Source organism: Hermetia illucens, chromosome 1 (genome assembly GCF_905115235.1).
Source record: "Hermetia illucens chromosome 1, iHerIll2.2.curated.20191125, whole genome shotgun sequence".
Classification (NCBI taxonomy): Eukaryota; Metazoa; Arthropoda; class Insecta; order Diptera; family Stratiomyidae; genus Hermetia; species Hermetia illucens.
The window spans coordinates 176,303,567-176,318,331 of record NC_051849.1 but is presented as its reverse complement, the minus strand read 5'-3'; positions in this window follow the sequence as shown (position 1 = coordinate 176,318,331).

Below are 14,765 nucleotides of genomic sequence, written 5' to 3'. Positions count from 1 at the left end.
GATCACTGATGGTTTCAAAACGCCAGCCCAAAATTTGTATCCTACTGACAGAATTATAAATTGCTTCAATTTGTTTGAGAAACACCTCAAGACGCAGATCGTTCTGAATGGAGAAAAAGACCCAGGAATGGAAACATGTTGCAGGGTGTCCCCGCTTGCGAGATTATCTGAAGAAAAACGTCCTTATCTGATCAAATTGATTATATTCAATTGACTTCTCTAATGGCATGATGATGATCGTGTGATTTGATGTGCTCGTGTGGTGGCCTTAGTGTGCTTTCATTTTTAACTTTTTTGTTTAAAATAATTTTAGTTATGGGGTTACCAGATGATATTGAACAAAAGGAAAATTAAATGAAAGCAAAAATATAAAATACAATAAATGTGTATATTGTAAGTTGGTTATAAGACTAAAGTAGGATTAGGACTATTTTTCCTTTTATGTTTTTCCTATAGAGACTGAAAAGGAATACCAGATTGTTTGACCGCAACATTGTGATATTGCGTAAATACTTTGTTACTGTTCTATCGTTTCGATGTTTTGAGAGCCTTTAGAGACATTTCTTCTAGAATTATTAACATTTTTTAGAGTTCATTCGCTAGTCAATGAATTGTAAATGTCGGACGGTTTATTCACAAAAGCACAATATACTCCTTCAGTTTTCGAATCTCAATGCATAAACTAACTTTAAGTTCAAGCGTTTTCCTACAACGTAGTGATCTGAGGACCACGCTAAGTATGATAATGGGTAATGAAGTAATGTCCTTCCTCAGAGAAATATAGTTGCTCAGTTCAGTAGAAGACATAAATAAAGAATAGGTGGGGCTACTTAAACTTACTGAGTCTTTCCTGATTTCGCCAGGTGACATGTCGCATGAACTGACATCATTAACAAAATGATCAGCCACTCGGAAAAAGTGCCTAGGCGTTCTCAACAAATGACGCGGAAATGACTAGAAATAAGCAAGGGCTTTGACGCAAAAATAGTGTCAGAAGTAAGCAAATAAGTCTAAATCATGAGAGCCAAAAAAGCGGTCACTGTGCACCTAGCATTGGTACCCTTATCTGCAAGATAGAGGCACCTGCGAAAGTCTTTTGGAAAAGGCGCATCGATATCTTTGTCTATGATAAACTCGAAGGTGTATTAAGAACAGTCCAGAAACACCTACAAATTCCTCCTCTATGGTAGCCTGGGTCCCTACATTATGTTAATTTTACCATTTCACAGTCTCCTTAAACAGTGAAGCGATTCGTTGGCTTCGCCTATTGGTTTTGGCTGGCCTAGAACTCATTGCATTATCGCCTATGTACCACAAACGGGTTGGCCCGGTGTGGAGAAACATGGCTTTTGGTTGCTGCTTAACGCACCCTGTCGGTGACTATATCATCAATGCGGGTGATGTAATTTTGGCGAAAGGACTGATAAAAGCTGGTGCTATGGTTATAAAACCTTCGGCACAACGCAAGTGGGACGAGAGTATATTGTCGATTATATATATATAATCGAGAGAGTATATTGATGATAGTAAATCATGTCTCATCGCCAACACACCATTTCACTCCAATGTGAATTTTTGATTTATCTTCTTCTTTTCTTCAATTTTTGTCCCGTTCATAAGCAGGGTCGGCTCGTCGTGATTGGTTATGCCATTTGGCTCTATCAATTCCTGATCTGGATGCAATCTCGAGGCTTTTAAATCCCCATCCAGCGTATCAAGTCACCATTGTTTCGGTCTGCCTTTTGGTCGTTTACCATCGACTTCGATGTTCGTTAGCGCGAATTGCGTGACCATACCATCGAAGACGGCTTTCTCGCAATTTTTCCACGATCGGGGAAACCCCATAATGGTCGCGGATAACCTCATTTCGGAAGTGATCAAAGCGTGTCGCGCCACTAGTCCAAAACAAACATCTTGGTCTCCATTATCCCAAGACGCCGTTCATTGTCTTTTATAGTCGGCCAGCACTCAGAACCATAGAGGAGGACATTGCGGTAAATTCGTTGCGTTGATAGGTCGATCACAGAGAACACCAGTTGTGGAACGCCACTTCACTCAGGTTGCGTTAATGCGTGAAGCAATTTCATAACGCAGTTCTCCATAGGCTGATAGCGTTGACCCGAGGTATTTAAATCGATCAGTTCTGGGCAGGTCACTGCCGCTGACAGTGATTGTGCCCGTTTCATGGGAATCGGTCGTCAAAAATTCTTTGTTTAGATTCAATGTGAATTCATCTGTTGCATGAGGTGATCATTCCATTTTTGTACAAGTTGCTCGAGATTATTTTTACTATTGGTGTTAGGAAAACATCATCTGCATAAAGCAGTGTATAGGGCGCTGGACGTTGGATGTCCCGCGTGATGGTGTCCATAACAAGAACAAAGAGGAGTGGTAGGAGGGCGCTTCCTTGATGAACACCAACAGAGACACGATGCGGTTTTGATACACCCGCCATACTTCGTTTGATACACCCGCCATACTTCGAACTTTTCTTTTCGGATTGTGGTAGGGCAATTGGACCCAGCGCACGAGTTCTTCTGGCACTAAGTGTTGTCGTAAAGCATACCAGATGAGTTCGTGTGGCACACGATCAAACGCTTTCTCTAGATCCAGAAATACAATGTAAAGAGGGCGATGCTTCTCACGGTGTTTCTCCATGAGTAACCGCGTAGCGTGTATTATGTCAATAGTTCTGTAGTTTTGGACAAATCCTGCTTGAGTCACGGTTATTTCAACGATTTCGCGAATACGGTTGTCAAGAATGCGTTCAAAAATTTTCATGGTATTGGAACGTAACCGGATCGGACGGTAATTTGTACATTCTGCTGGTCTACTTTTCTTTTTCCATATTGGAACAGTGGTACTTTCTTGTTAGTCAAATGTTGTTCTTCCCTCCTGAAAAAGCCGATTAATGAATTCACTGAGCCACAGTGTTGGGTCCCAGCTCTTCGCTTTCCAGAGCTCAGATGTGGTGTCATCAGGTGCTGTGGCCTTTCCCGATTTCATTCTTTTCATTGCCTTCTCGTCTTCAGTTGCGCTGACAGTTGGAACTGCGCCAAATGTCGGCACTGATTGTGGAAGTGGAGGATGAGCAAATTCTTTAGTTGAAATCTGTGTTCTCGCCATCTATCCGTTGCGGCTCGACGGTTTGTAAGCAAAGTACTGTTCTTGTCATTAACAACAGACGTGTTCGATACCCTGTGTGAGATCGTTACGGTTTTTGGCAACTCGATACAGATCTTTCTCGCCATCCCGAGTGTCCAGTGTGTCTTAAAGATTTTTATAATGGTCCGCTCGGGTGGCAGCGACTGTTTTTTTTGTTGACCTTCTTATGAATTTGCCAACTGGCCGGTGTTTGATCGTCGAGAAACTTGTGGTAGAGGCGTTTCTTTTCACGGATCTTCATTTCAACATCGTCATTTCAGAGCCAAGTATCTCGGTTGAAACAATGCAATGAGTATATAACTATGAGTTGAATGGTGGTAATTTTGTAAGAAAGAAGATGAGATGATATCCATCATGTGACTTCCGACGATAACACGCTTCGCAGAAGCATGAAATCCGGCCAATGCAATTCTACGTAACAGGATGTAACTCACTATATGCGTGAGCGAGTTCCCACCTTTTCACCAAATTTGGTATCAATCGCTGCTACAGTTTCCGAGAAAAATGCATGTGACGGACAGACAGACAGACACATAGACAAATCGGTTTACTGATTTTAATAAGGTTTTTCTTTTACACAAAACCTTAAAAAGGTTAGATGGTAGCTGACATCACCATGCCATGATCCTTGTTTGATCCATTTAGAGACATCTCGAATAATCCTGTATGTCCAGCATCCTTTAGGTGAATTATCCCATATTTTTTGCCATTTCAAAATAGATTCACTTCGTGCCAATTGCCGACGATAGGTATAGGACTCGCCGATTGCATATGATGGGTCATAGGGGCGTCGACCCTCGTTCGTCAAGACGTCGATGGGGATCATGCCTGCTATCACACAAGCTGCCTCGTCTGATGTTGTACGGTAAGCGTACGACGTTCGCAATGCACTCATTTGGTCTGGGGCTGCGATTTTTCTTCTATTTGCTTCCAACTTTAAAGACGGTGCCCAGACTGGAATTGCATAAAGCAAGATGGAGCTAACAACTCTCGAGATCAGGAGCCGGCGGGTTTGCCTAGGACCACTTATATTTGGCAACATTCTTGCTATCAATGTAGTCACTCCAGAAGCTTTGCTTGCTAATTTTTCAAGGTGGGACTCGAAGTTCCATATTTGGTCATCGATGACTCCTAGGTATTTAAGCGTTGGCTGCGACTGTATGATGTGTTCACCAATCCTGATCTTTATCGACGTTTGCTTCCTTCGCTTGATGATTAAAACTACTTCGGTTTTATGCTCCGCGAGTGTCAGACCAGCTTCTTCTAGCCAAGACCTGATTTCAAAAAGAGCCTCGTTTGTGAGTAGCACGATCTCATTAATATTTTGCGCCACGATAGTCACTCCGATATCGTCTGCGAAGCCAATGATTGTCACTCCTTTGGGTAGTTGCAACTTTAAAATTCCGCCATACATTATTATCCACACGAGAGGACCGTGGACTGAACCTTGTGCAACCCCGCAGGTCGTTCTATGTGTCTTAGGTCCATCGTCCGAATCATAACACAATATCATCTCCCGGAGAAATTCCATGACTATTTGCGTCAATTATTTAGGAACGCCCAATTTGGCTAAAGCCGCACTGATTTTGATCCATTTTGCCGTATTAAGGGTATTTTTCACGTCGAGAGTAACTACCGGGCAAGATTTATTGGCCTCCATTGCGTTTTCCATAATTTTCGTCACGGTGCTGATGGTATTGACAGAAGATCTTGCTTTTCGGAATCTGAATACCTGTCTGAGAGACCACCCTCTTGTTCTGTAATTGGTGCAAGCCTATTGAAGATGACTCATTTGGAAAGTTTGCCGATGCCGTTTAGCAGGCATATAAGTCTGTAAGACGAAGGATCACCCAAAGGTTTATTTGGCTTTGGGATTAGCACAAGCTTCTGTTTGAGCCACTCTTCTGGGAAGATTCCATCTATGAGGCACGTCTGTCCATCTGGCTTTCTGTCCTTCTGTCCGTCTGTCCGTCGGTCCGTCTATCCGTCTGTTCGTCTGTCCGTCTGTTCGTCTGTCCGTCTGTCCGTCTGTCGGTTTGTCCGTCTGTCGGTTTGTCCGTCTGTCCACTTGGATCAGGCTGCAGTTTGTATTTGAATAATTTGCTAATTGGGCTAATTTACTTTTTGAGAAACAATATTTTCAGGTCGTTGTGGATACTAGCTAACATAGGGTATCTTTGAGGATTCTAAGTAATTTCGACTTTGTATAAAAGTAGTTTGTACTAAGAGCAATTTTCGCGTTTTTAGCCCATAGTCACTGAATAATTTTCGTAGATTTGCAGGTTTTTGGCTTTATTGCGCTTTCGCCACGTAAAAGTCGATTGCAAGGTATTGGGCGCTTTCGTTTAGCAGGATTGAGAGTCATGACCCACGTTTCTCTTCGGGCACGGACTGTTTTAGGGAACACAATCAGGGCGCCGCCGTGATTAGCACAGTGGTAGTACTTTTTACAGAGCGTAGACTGAGCATTCATACCAGCGGATGCGAGGCCGATCTAATACCTTGCTCAAGTCGTATAGCCCAATTTCGCACTTGTACCAACTGTTCCCCTGATATGGGCACAATCACCATGAAACCTCCTGAAGGAGGCCAACCGAAATAACTGGGCGGAGAGCACACCATCCAGGAATTCTCCTGGGCTCCCATGGTACCAGATAGCCTCCGGGGAAGTTTCGTGGCAAGAGCTATTTCAGGCGAGTTGCTTGCTGAGGATTGCCACATTATCACGCTCGGTGGGATATGTATATGGGAGCTGTATATATAGTGTTAAAGATTGGACCTAGGACACCTCCTTGTCGTACTCCTGAGAGAATATTATGTTTGTCTGAGATGAAAACCTTTTGCATACGTACAAATTTTCTATTGGGTTTCTTCCAAGTTTGGTACGGTAACCGACGTGCCGACTTTACAATGCAATGCAAATGGGCAATTTTACATGGACATTTTCCCAGATGAAACAGCTCTAATATTAGCTATTGCCTACTTGCTATCCTGGAAACATACAACAGACCAAAAATAAAAGACTGAGTTGCAGAAAAAAGGGAGAAGTCAATTAGAAATGTTTATTCGGTTGTGGTATGATACAGCCATGGCAGTGAAAAGTAAAAAATTGAAAATTCTTGATTCAAAAAGCAGAGGTTACTACATTAGCAAATTCACTTTATATAAACTTTACTACGAGAGAGTGCGTGTAATCACCCCGGCGGTTGGAGCAGAGGAGAAATGCGGTCCCTCTGTCTCCACACAACATGACTCCCTCACCGCTGGCTCTCCACTCTCGTGGTGAGTTCTACAAAAGCCGCGGAGAGCGGCGGCGGTGTCATCCATCCTCGTATCAACAACGATCGAAATAAATTTCGAATGTTGTTAATCCTGCTGCGCCACAGCAGGATGCATTAAACATTTATTATTCTAAAAAATAGATATTTTTTTAATAATCTCTAACTTCAATAGTGAATAGATATATCGGATAACAGCAAAAGCGTCATTACTATTTTTTGATTGAATTTTCTACCCCTATTTATTACACGCTTAGTACCTAGTAGATCTCTGCTTTCCCAGTGATCTTTCTCATTTCACAGTGGTAACCCCAGTTCTGCCTAAATTCTTTTTCACTCAAACAAACCTCACACGTTAAATATTTTCTCAGGACAGTCTATTACCAATCAAAATGTACATCATTTAGACACTTAGGTCTCATCAAGATAAGAGACAAAATTTATGTTCGCACATTGTGTCCTTTTTACACTTCCAATTTTTTCTTCTCAATGACTGATTAAATGGTCTTGAATGCAACGAAAAAGTGACGAAACTACCACGTCGTTTCAGGTTAAGGTAGGAAGTTTGGTGGCGGTGTTTCCCAATGGTTTCAAGGGAAAATTAACGGTCACCGGAGTTAAGTCTCATTGGTGGTGAGTGAAGCAACGCGGATGGTTCAAACGAGGTGTCTTATCAGCAATACACAACGAATCTATTTACTTTTTCGGAAGAATACGGAACCGAAACCAATATAAACATTGGCGTTGGAAAGAATGTAACTTTTATTGTTATCTTGTTTATTGGAAGAGGTTTCGGTGCGCCGAAATGTGTATGGGAATATATAAGGAATTTTAAAAAAAGCGGGTGGTATCTGGTTCGAAAATGCAGTTAAATTGAAATAATATTCTTATAATATCAGAAATGAGGATAAGAGTAAAGTACGTCCCCAAACGCCAACTCTTGGATCCTGCGAATTTTCCGACAAAAAGCTCCATGATTTGAATTAAGAAGAGAAGGACTCAAAGAACGAATAATGCAAAAAGGAAGGAACTTGCTTTTATGATAGATCCAAACGTATATAATTTCATATACAGAGCAGATATTGACAATTAGAATTGATAACGAGATTCAAAACAATTGAGTCACCGCAGTAGATCCTGGGTATAAAGGACTTTGAGCAATCGAATTTGCGACACCTCAGAAATCCAAAATTTTTTTTTAAGTAATTATTTGTGCCCAGAAAGTTCTACGGCGCTATGACAAACGAATAGGTATGTGAACAAGCTGCGCTGTAATACCCAACAGAAAGTAGTACCACTTGTCCTAAAAAGAAAATAGCAAACGTAGACGAAAACGGTGATGCAAAATAGAAAACAAGTTGGTAGGAAAAAACTGAACTTGAATATTTGCTATGAGGTTAGAAGCTTTTGTGCTTTGCGCTTTTATCTAGCTAGTAAAAAATGTAATTCTGTAGCATTCGCCAAGATTCGTTTAGACGAAGAGTTCCTTATGGATGCATAGAGTATTGGGAATAAGCGAGATAATCCACTCTAGTCATATATATTAACTTTTTGTGTGTCAGACTAATACTTTAATATCATGATATCATGAATGAAATAAATTTGCAAGAAAAAGACAAATTTGACCTGAAATAACTATGTAAATAGTAGCAACATCTCAACAAAACTTTTCAGTATCGCGCTGTAGGCGGAATTGCAAAATGTTGTGCTCATATTATTACCATCAACGACACAACAATCCGTGTCTGATCTAGGTCTGCTTTAGTAACGAGCTCCAGAAATCTCGATTTCTTGCACTAATCCGATATCTCCAGCAATCGTCTTAATTTGTACATCTCCAAATGTTTTTCCAGCCATGTACATATTATCACCATAAGCTAGCAGTTCTCCAGACCGGACCACTTTCAACCAAATTGACCACGTGCTGATTGAACGCGGGCACCTCTCAACCTTTTTATGAATGTCAGAACATATAGGCAGATCACTATCTCATTGGCATGGTGCTACGAGCACGAATTATGACACTACCTACAATCCCCTCTGACAATTAGGTGAGAGTGAATACTGAACCCACCCACAACACAACCTCCGTAACACCTATAAGGGTGAAATGGATACCGCAATAACCGCAGCTAACAAATGTCCTGGAGATGAAGCTTCAACAAATGATCTTCCCAACCACCTGAAGAGCGTTATCATTGACACGGCCACAAAGATACTTGGCCCCAGCCGCAAGAAAAGTCGAAATGGCTGGTTTGACGATGAATATAAGCTAGAATGGAAGAATTCTGCATACTGAGCAATGTTGCATTCTCAAAGAAACAGCCCGTGCAATCCAGCGGCTTCAAAATCATAAGTCACCAGGAGCCGATGGAATTACAGTCAAATTGGTTAAATATGGAGGCTGCCATTAATAAGACTGACTAGGTTGACCCTGACCAATGTGCGAGGCCCGATAAAAGCAGCAGAATCACTCTAGAGACCATTTAACATCAGCAAGAGTTTAAGACAAGGAGATGCCCTATCGTGTACCCTTGTTAACCTGGTCCCGGAAAAAGTGGCACCATCCTCTTTAGGTCTACCCAACTGATCTGAGGATATTCACATCGTGGGAAGAATGACCCGAGGTGTACAGTCTACCTTCATCCAGATCAAGCAGTCGACGATAGGCGCGAGATCTTGGTGGTTGGTACATGGTGGCAACGTCAGTGCTGAAAACCAAAAGAACGAACAACATCGAATCACACTGGTCAAACGAAAACAATAAAGACAGGAGACTACAACTTTGAGACCATCGAAAATTTCTCCTATCTAAGATCGAAATTCACAACCGCTAACAGCTGCGTTGACGAAATCCGCGCACGGTTGTTGGCAGCCAACAGCGCCTATTTCAGTTTACAAAAACCGTTCCGCTCGAAACGTCTCACTATAGGGTCAAAGCTTTTACTGCCAGTCCTCGTGTATTCCTCGGAGGCTTAGGTTCTTAGGTTCGAGAGAAGAATCCTCCAAAGAATTTTTGGATTCCTACATTAGGATGGACGATTCCGTAGCCTATACAATGACGAAATCTATGAGCGATACCATGACCGTCCGGTTGTGGATAAAATCCGGCTCAATAGGTTCCAGTAGGCGTGTCACTTAATCCGTATGGATCAGGGCGATCCAGCCCAAAAAGTCTATAAGGGCAATATATATGGTAGAAAAAGAAGACGAGGTAGACTCTGCCTGAGATGGAACAATGGTGTAGGTCAGGACCCTAGACAGCTTTTAAGGATATCGAATTGGCGGACCTCGGTGCAAAACCGGGATGTCTGGAGTTCCTTAAAGCAAGCCTAGACCGGATGCCGGTTGTTGAAGCTAAATTTTTAGCACTTTGTTAAACTTTTTTTTTGCGAATTTTGGTGTTTTTTCAGGGCCTTTTTAGTGAATAATAAAAAAATAACGAATGAATTGCAATTATCCTAGTTTACGGATCATAGAAATATGTTCTGAATAAGTCGTGTAAATTTCAAAGAATTTCGGTGGATAGATTTTGGGCTATGGTGACAGCAGATTTTCAACATGCAGTTTCGAGAAAAACACATTTAAAAAGTAGAAGGCGATTTTTGCGATTATTAACCATGAGTATTATCCGCTATACCTAGTCCATCAACCTTAGGTTTCTTGAAGACACACATGTAAAGTGGATTCAATTATTATGACTTTAGCGAAGTCATTCGAACGTCATTCAGACCGATAAATACGCGCTTTATTACGGCGATCGACATAAACCTGGCATGTGACATTTTACCTGTTTAACACTGTAATTTCCGAATGACTTCGAATATCAAAAAATAACTTTCTCCATATATTCGACACTATATCTAGATACAATTGATGCAAAAAAGAGTCGATTCCTTAGATCCGACACACGGGATGATCCCCTTAAAATGGCCAAAAATGATGTTCACGTCATTTGAGGACAGTGAATCCGATACTGATGCAAGGAAACCGTAGAATTCGTCTTGTCATTGTGATTAGTTTATCCTCATATGTACATATAATAGTCAAATATTGAATGATTTATTTTTCACTCGCACCGTGAATATTCTTTCACTGATTGGTTTGAAAACTATAACATTGTTGATGAGTTTTTAGTGGGCGACACAAGCAATGCCACATTTTTAAGTTTCAGACTTTTTTCCGCTTTTGAACATAGTGGGCGATAGAGATATGTATTTCTTGCGCTTCTTACTGCTTGGGAAATTTGTGTCTTGTCAAACCAAGTCATTTGCTTTGAACAGGAGTGTATATACCAGTTTCAAATTCGTATTTCATTTACCTATATCGTAGGCTGAAGCCGCTCCAAGGATTAACTTGGATTAACTTTGAGGCAGCCTATTGCAAAGCTCTCTCCAGACTAGCATTGGATAGAAAGACTATTGATGTTAAATAAACATGCATTTCTTAGGCTTTCATTTTGAAGTATCCGCCTGGGTTCGGCAATCTACCTTGGGACCGGCCCAGAGCTTTCCAAAATGCAAAAGGATAGTGTCGGAAGGGTGTAAGCTTTTCCAGAGTTCCATCAGTTTATGTTGCTCAGGTCCAGAATGCCCAGCGGATATCGTCGAAATGATCGTTCAAGTGTGAGAAAGCGAGCTCTCTTTAGACCCCCCGTTATCATCAGGACGGGGTGGAGGAGCGTGCGCACATTTTAACAACGAATAGTACCATAGTTCTTACAAGATAGTCAAAGATCGTAAACGAGCGTCACGAATATCAGAGGCATGATGGAATGAATGAACTGTCAACGAATTTCGTAATTTGTAAGTTGGTAGTCTCTCATGACAAACAGATGAAAAAATTGAGTAAATTCTTAATCATGAATCAAAGGAAACTCATTATAAGAACCGAGTATTTGCTGCTTCGAAGTAATCATCATCAACGGCGCAATAACCGGTATCACTACCCAAACTGGAGAAGCAGTTGCTACAATTTGTCCCGTCGTTAGGTCCGGGAGATTCGCCTTCATCCTTCTCTCTCTGCAGCTTTTCGTTAGGAAAGAACTCCCGCCACGTGGAGGTGGCGATAGGGTTTGGTAGTAGAGCTGTTAGTGTTGATTCAACAGGCGTTTTCCAAGTTTTATGCTCCATCATGGGTACCAATCCACGTTTCATCCTGGGACCTATACTACCCTTTATTCACTGTTAATTAATGGTGACTATTATTCGCAAGCTCTTTGTGAAACATGATTGTTATCTCTGGAAGGATGATGAAGTCCTAATGAAGGTACTCAAGAAGGAATATTCCCGCGCGTTGCTGGTTGATAAACGCTAGCCAATAGGTATAAAGTGCGAAGTAAAATGGTTACTATTACTAGAGCAGCTCTTTATGGAGAGCTTTTGATCAATTGGAAGTTCACGACAGTAACCGAGACTTATATCAACTGGTCAAAAATAATAAAATAATCATAAGCGCTGTTAAAATCGAGAAGACAGTAATTTTCTTGCAGAAAATCCAACGCTACTGAGAGAAATAAATAGTACTTACCGGCATGACAGAGACATAGCCCTGGCGCTAAGCGAGGAGACGAGAATTAGTATGGAACAGCCAAAATGTCGGAGACAAGCGCTGAATCCACCTAACGCATGCAACCTCCGTATTATTTGGTTTTGTCAAAGATATCGACACTAGCTAGACAGCTAGTTTACAGTTTTAGAATTGATTGGATTGTAATGTTAACACTAAAAAATCCGATCAGCAGCAAAACCTGATTTTTGAGAAAAAATATCGAGCTCATAAAAAAAGTAAATAAGAGGTTCCTTTTGTATTGATATTTTGCACTAAAAATTGTTGTTGAAGAAAAAAAAACCTATGTCAAATTTCGCAGGGGGATCTTTTATTAAAAATTAGTCTACTTTACGAAAAATAAGTAAATTTTGTTTATGTTTCATAACAATCACAAAATTCGTGGTATCACAATGATTTTTTTTGTTTACTTAATAACCAAATAATAAACTCATAAATGTTTAATTAGTATTTCGTTGCACCTTCTTTTGCCTTAATTACAGCTCTAATCCTCGCTGGCATTGATGAAATAAGATTCTGCAGAATATGCAGGTCAACTTCATCATTCCACGTCCTTAAGAAGATTAAATCAAGCTCATGTTGGCTTTTCAGCTACCTTTTTCTTCATTAGTGCCCACAAGTTTTCTATAGGGTTTAAATTCAAGCTGTTCCCGGACCAAATCAGCTGCTTTACTGAGTTTCCGGCCAGAAAATTGAGCACTTCCAAAGCAAAAAGGCCAAATAATTGGAAAACCTTCAATATTTCTTATAAAATAGCTACAAAAAATGAAAAAATTATTACTTACAATGTGAAACCTGTGACAGGGCGCAAAATCGTCGTGGAAGATGAGCCCACTTGAATACTGATATTGCTCTTCAATTCAAGGTTTCAGATGCTCCTCCAAGATTCATTTATAGGCTGCACCATTGACTCTTCCATAAATTAATGAAAGTCCTTTCACACCATAAAACGTAAAATAGCCCCAGATCATCCTGCTCACCGGTTGGAGTACTGTGGTCTGAACACACTTCCCACTGAATCGCTCACTGGATCTTCTCCATACGTGGTGAATCCCATCCGACCCAAAAATATTAAATTGGGATTCATAGGAGAATATGACAGTTTGCCACTGTTCCAGGGTCCAATTTTCGTAGTCCTTTGCCCATAAATAGCGTTACTTTCGCATTCTTCTATTTAAAAAAGTTTTCTCTGCGGGATGTCGGCCATGAAATCTGCCCTCTCTGAGCTCCCGACGAACCGTTGATGCATCGATTTCTGTCCCAATGGCATCCTTCAGCTCTTTTTTACTATCCGATGAGCTTTCAAACCGATGCCGCAGGCAGAATCACCACACCCTTCAAAGTTGTGATTATCTTGTGGAAAAGCTTGTTCCGGTGACGATACAAGAAAGCACTCCCTTTGGCTACTCGGTCTTAGGCTTGTCATCAAAGAAGCCGCCCGACAACTATCCAATGCTTTTTTAAGGTTTTGTGTGAAACAAAACCTTATTAGAATCGAGACGGTGTCTGTCTGTCCGTCTGTCCGTCTGTCTGTCTGTCTGTCTGTCTGTCTGTCACACCCGATTTATTCGGAAACGGCTGGACCGATTGTCACGAAAATTGGTGAGATTATGTAATCTGGTGATCCCTTTACATGCAGTAAGTGGCGCCATCTTGTGTTGAGTTTAAGGGGGGGCTCCCCATACATGTGAATGGAGGGTGCAAATTTTTTTTTCACAGAATGTAACCATGTGGGGTATCAAATGAAAGGTCTCAATTAGTACTTTTTGAAACTGGTTCAATATTTGATATTGGGTGAAACATGAAGGAGTGAGCGCTCAAAATATGACCCCCAAAAAGTGTAACAGGTCTCGTTCTGAGAACTTATCCAACCGAAAAATCTGAAAAAAATCACAGTGGCGCATCTCTACGAAATCTAGGCCTCAAAATATATCCGGTTCCGACATCTGCATAAATAAAGTTAATAATAGTATATTTCCACATTTTAGAAATTTACCCGGCACCCCCCTTATGTTCATCCTAGAAGTACAAAATTCGGCATGCGTGTAATGAAGAATATAATGCACAATTTGGTCAAGTTTGAAGAAAATCCAATTATAATATTATTAACAAAGTTATAGGAGGTGAAACTTTACAATTTTTTGTGAATTTCGTGCACTCTACAACCTGCATGACGTCATCATCACATATCAATTCGTCAATACCACAACGAAATAAGTTCTTATGAATTGGGTCGCAGAGAATTATTTTGTTTTAGTTTTTTTAGTTATTTGCCAGCCAGATATGTGTGCATGTAGGTATATAATATAAGCGTGCTAATGAACTTTGCGGGTAGTGCCTAATTCAAATAGATATAAGAAGTAAATCGGAAATATGGGTATTATCAATTTATATACGTGCATATATGTGTACAGTATTCGGAAATAGGCAGTTTGTTTGTTTAGGGTGAGCGTAATATCTATGGCTGTAATATGTACGTATGTCTCGTAGTTTGGAAAAATATGAAGGATTATGTTGGATTTGTAGCTAAATACGGATAGCAAAATATGCGTTGAAATTTCTTACATAAGATGAACACAAAACCTTTATATCCGAAGCGCGAGCTTCCGGTATTCCGACTTGTTTAGGAATTAGGGAGGCTTGAGTCCGCATCCACTTGACGCCGGACCGGACCAAACGGAGAACAATTTGCTCCCACTCTTTGTAGGCCACAGAGTCTTTTTCTCGAGTTTAACACCCAAGGTTCAAAAAGTA